Below are 4457 nucleotides of genomic sequence, written 5' to 3' on the forward strand. Positions count from 1 at the left end.
CTTTTGAGACTGCTCGGGGTCACGCAAAGATCTCTCTCCCAAGTTTCCTCCCACGAAGACGACCAGACAAGACCCCTCTCCCTCTCTGTTCCTGCCTTTTTAAGGATTCCCTGGGGAGGCGTGGTGAACGACCCCAGGTTGATCCCATTGACTGAATTGCAGTCACCTGGCCCAGGTGGGCTGCTCCCAGTGTAACACCCATCCGCGCCCCCTGGCGGGAAAATCCAGTTTTGTCCTATGCTGGCTCTCCTGGCCATGTGCCAATGGACTTCCCAATCCCTAGGCTAAACTACCTAACAAAAACAGGTGGGATGGCAATTTGTAAAGAGCTAAGAATGACTACCTTTCCTGCTGATAGCTCACTCTTCCCAATTGCATCCTCCTTTGATCGCAATATTGTGGAAGTGGAGAGAAAAATACAATGGAAGGAGCAGAAATTTCTTTGAGTGTTGAGAATGGGATTTGGATTTATAGCACAATGAGCTTAGGAATGAAACCAACTGTTCTGAGGGATGTTCCTGGACCTCAGTCCTGGGTAAACCAGATGCTTGGTCACCCTAGGCCTCAACTTATACTTCAAAGCTGTTTAATAATAATAACAACAATAACACACACCAAGGACGTGGAAGTGGTGGTTTCAACTGGATAAAGCAAAAAGGGAAGATAATTGCAAATGTTTTCTACTTCTTATTTTCATTTAATATGTGTCCAATCTCAGCATATCTGTCCTTTCATGAGCATATGAGAGAAATTGTCTGAAACACAAGGGAACTCCAGGCAGAATTACTCTTCAAGGGCATCTGCAACCGACTCCACATTGATCTGCGAGGTAAATGTAGAGACCTTGTGGAACTGGGTCCACTTATCTTGTTATCTGTTCAATTTTCCTAAACCGAAGTGCACGTTGTTCATATACATTCTTCTGGAATACTGGTATAAGTTTATGTGTACAGGCATACTGTATATATATACATGTGTATGAAACAAAACTAAACTCGCTGACTCACACCACCTTCTGTGGTTTCTGAGACTGCGACTGTTTACCGGGTTGAAAGCTCCCTCTCCCTACTGTGGAGCTGCTGGGGGATTCCAACCGCTGACTTGTGGATGAAAGCACATGGCGTGACCACTACACCGCCTGGGTTCTTGTGTTTGTGTATATAGTCCTATATGTACACGTGCATGCTGTGGGTGGGAAGAGCGTACTCATTTCTCAGGCCTAGAAAATTCTTGCTGGGGTGGTGATCAGCAGCCTACCATTCGTGACACCTGTTGGGGAAGCAAGCAAGCAGGAAGTGACAGCTTGAAGATGCGCTGCCCTGCCTCTGTTTCTCGTGGTCCTGTTTCACGCTACCTTATATTCAGTATTTCTCATGGTTAAGTGGGAGGAAGATGGGGCTTTCTATTCCCATAAAGAGTCACAGTCTTAGAAATGCACGGGTGCCGTTCTGCTCTGCTCAACAGTCACTCAGAGTTCATATCAGCTCGATGGCAGTGAGTGGGTGGGTGAGTGAATGAGTGAGTGAGTGGGTGGGTGAGTGAATGAGTACGTGGGTGAGTGAGTGTGTGGGTGGGTGAGTGAGTGAGTGAGTGGGTAAGTGGGTGAGTGAGTGAGCGGGTGGGTGAGTGACTGGGTGGGTGAGTGAGTGGGTGGGTGAGTGAGTGTGTGGGTGGGTAAGTGAGTGAGTGGGTGGGTGAGTGAGTGGGTGAGTGAGTGGGTGGGTGAGTGAGTGGGTGGGTGGGTGAGTGAGTGAGTGGGTAAGTGGGTGAGTGGGTGAGTGAGTGGGTGAGTGGGTGGGTGAGTGAGTGAGTGGGTGAGCGGGTGAGTGAGTGAGCGGGTGGGTGAGTGAGTGAGCGGGTGGGTGAGTGGGTGAGTAAGTGAGCGGGTGGGTGAGTGAGTGGGTGGGTGGGTGAGTGAGTGTGTGGGTGGGTGAGTGAGTGAGTGGGTGGGTGAGTGAGTGGGTGGGTGAGTGGGTAAGTGGGTGAGTGGGTGGGTGAGTGAGTGAGTGGGTGGGTGAGTGAGTGGGCTGGTGAGTGAGTGGGTGGATGTGTGAGTGAGTGGGTGGGTGAGTGAGTGAGTGAGTGAGTGGGTGAGTGAGTGGGTGAGTAGGTGAGTCAGTGATTGAGTCAGTGAGTAGGTGAGTGAGTAAGTGGGTGGGTGGGTGAGTGAGGGAGTGGGTGGGTGAGTGAGTGACTGAGTGAGTCAGTGAGTGGGTGAGTCAGTGAGTGAGTCAGTGATTGAGTCAGTGAGTAGGTGAGTGAGTAAGTGGGTGGGTGGGTGAGTGAGTGAGTGAGTGAGTGGGTGGGTGAGTGAGTGGGTGGGTGAGTGGGTGGGTGAGTGAGTGAGTGAGTAAGCATGTGGCTGCTAACTAAAGTCAGTGGTTTGAGCCTACCAGCCATTTCAAGGGGAAAGATGTGCATCTGTAAAACACATTCTTGGGAATCTGGTAAGACAGTGCTCTCTGTCCTACAGGGTAGCTATGAGTTGGAATCAAGCAATAGTTTTGTTTTTGTCTAGGTTAAGTAAAGTGGAAACAAACAGGGCGTGGCTTATGCATGTAAATGTGCATATGGATGTCCTGGTACGTGGTGTCTCTTCTTTCCAATTCATGAACACTGCGGTGTGATAGGAGTTACACTCAATCTGGTTTTGCTAATCGGTTTTGTTTATGTCGTCTATTGTAACTGGGGGCAGAGGTGATTCGGTGGTAGAATTCTGACCCTCCATGTGTCAAACCTAGATTCAATTCCTGGATTGCTTGTCAGGGGAGGTTTGTATGTTGCTGTGATACTGAGCAGGTTTCAGCAGAGCTTCCAAACTTTGACAGGCTGGGAAGAAAGGCCTGGTGATCCACTTTTGAAAATCAGCTGAAAAACAAATCTATGGATCCTGATGGACCAATTCCCATTTAATTATAGGGATGACACAAGCCCATGTTGTTGTTTTATTCTGCAATGACTTGAGTTCGGGGCCAACTTGTGTTTGGAGACAACTTGAAGACAGCTAGCAACTATATACAGCAGTTAGACTTCCAAATACAAAGTTACAAAATAAAGCGATAGCCTATTTCATATCCTAGCTTACTTGAGATAATCACATTTAACATTTTGTTTGTTTATTAGTTGACCTTTAGGAGTGCTTTCCATGGAGTCTGATGAGGTACCATGCCCTTACCCCAAAGTAATTTTAAAAATAATTTTAGGGCTCATATAGCTCTTATCATAATCCATACATACATCAATTGTGTAAAACACATTTGTACATTCATTGCCCTCATTATTCTTGAAACATTTGCTCTCCACTTAAGCCCCTGACATCAGCTCCTCATTTTCCCCCTCCCTCCTCATTCCCCACTACCTCATGAACCCTTGATAATTTATAAATTATTATTTTGCCATATCTTGACCTGTCCAACATCTCCCTTCACCCACTTTTCTGTTGTCCATCCCCCAGGGAGGAGGTCACATGTAAATCCTTGTAATCAGTTCCCCCTTTCCACCCCAACCTCCCTCCACCCTCCCAGTATCTCCACTCACACCACTGGTCCTGAAGGGATCATCTGCCCTGGATTCCCTGTGTTTCCAGTTCCTATCTGGACCAGTGTACATCCTTTGGTCTAGCCAGACTTGCAAGGTAGAATTAGGATCATGGTAGTGGGGGTTGGGGTTGGGGGAAGTATTTAGGAACTAGAATAAAGTTGTAATTTTCATTGTTGCTACATCTCACACATTTAACATTTTCTTGCATATCAAAAATTTCTATGCATATAAAATTAAGCGTCATAAAAAACAGAAGAATTATATGAGTACTGTGGAATGGTTTTATATCTTTTATTTTAACAGTGTATATTAAGCATCTTTTAAAATATACTCTTATTCTTTTTAAAGGGCTGCATTGTATTTCACTGTAAGATTGTCCTCTAATTTTTTCGTTCATCTTCTACTTATAGAGTTTTTTTTTCCAGTCCTTTATATGCTCCCGCCCTCTTTTCTTTTTCTTAAATCATTTTATTGGGGGCTCATACAACTCTTATCACAATCCATGCATGCATCCATTGTGTCAAGCACATTTGTACATTTGTTGTCATCATTCCTCCCCCCCTCCCCTTTCCTGAATGTCTGAAATTTCTATAACCTTGCTCTGTAGGTATTATAGAGCAAGGCCTCAAACCACTTCAAAGCTGCTCTTGCAAGCACTGAAGGAATGCACAGGGTTACTCCAAACCCAGGCACGCTGAAGGCTTGCAATACTTATAGAGTTTTAAGGGAGTTTTCAATACCCTATATTTATGAATAAAACTCCCATTTGCATAAGTTAATTGACATATGTGTTAGACTGTAAAACATCTGAAAATAAAAATTGTGGGCCAAAAGGTACATGCACTTGTCATTTCCATAGCTATTGCCAAATATTCTTCATAGATGTGTAAATTTATACTCTGACTGGCAATGTCTGA

At 45.4% G+C, this 4457-nt stretch overlaps 1 non-coding gene across 1 annotated transcript; it reads right to left on the reverse strand.

The window, feature by feature from the left end:
- Nucleotides 1–4113: 4113 nt before the first annotated feature.
- Nucleotides 4114–4248, reverse strand: LOC142444168 (small nucleolar RNA SNORA9). The gene has a single exon (XR_012783825.1). It is a non-coding gene; the product is annotated as a small nucleolar RNA SNORA9 (small nucleolar RNA).
- Between the last annotated feature and the right edge of the window lie 209 nt (nt 4249–4457).

The sequence above is a fragment of the Tenrec ecaudatus genome, chromosome 3 (assembly GCF_050624435.1).
Source record: "Tenrec ecaudatus isolate mTenEca1 chromosome 3, mTenEca1.hap1, whole genome shotgun sequence".
Classification (NCBI taxonomy): domain Eukaryota; kingdom Metazoa; phylum Chordata; class Mammalia; order Afrosoricida; family Tenrecidae; genus Tenrec; species Tenrec ecaudatus.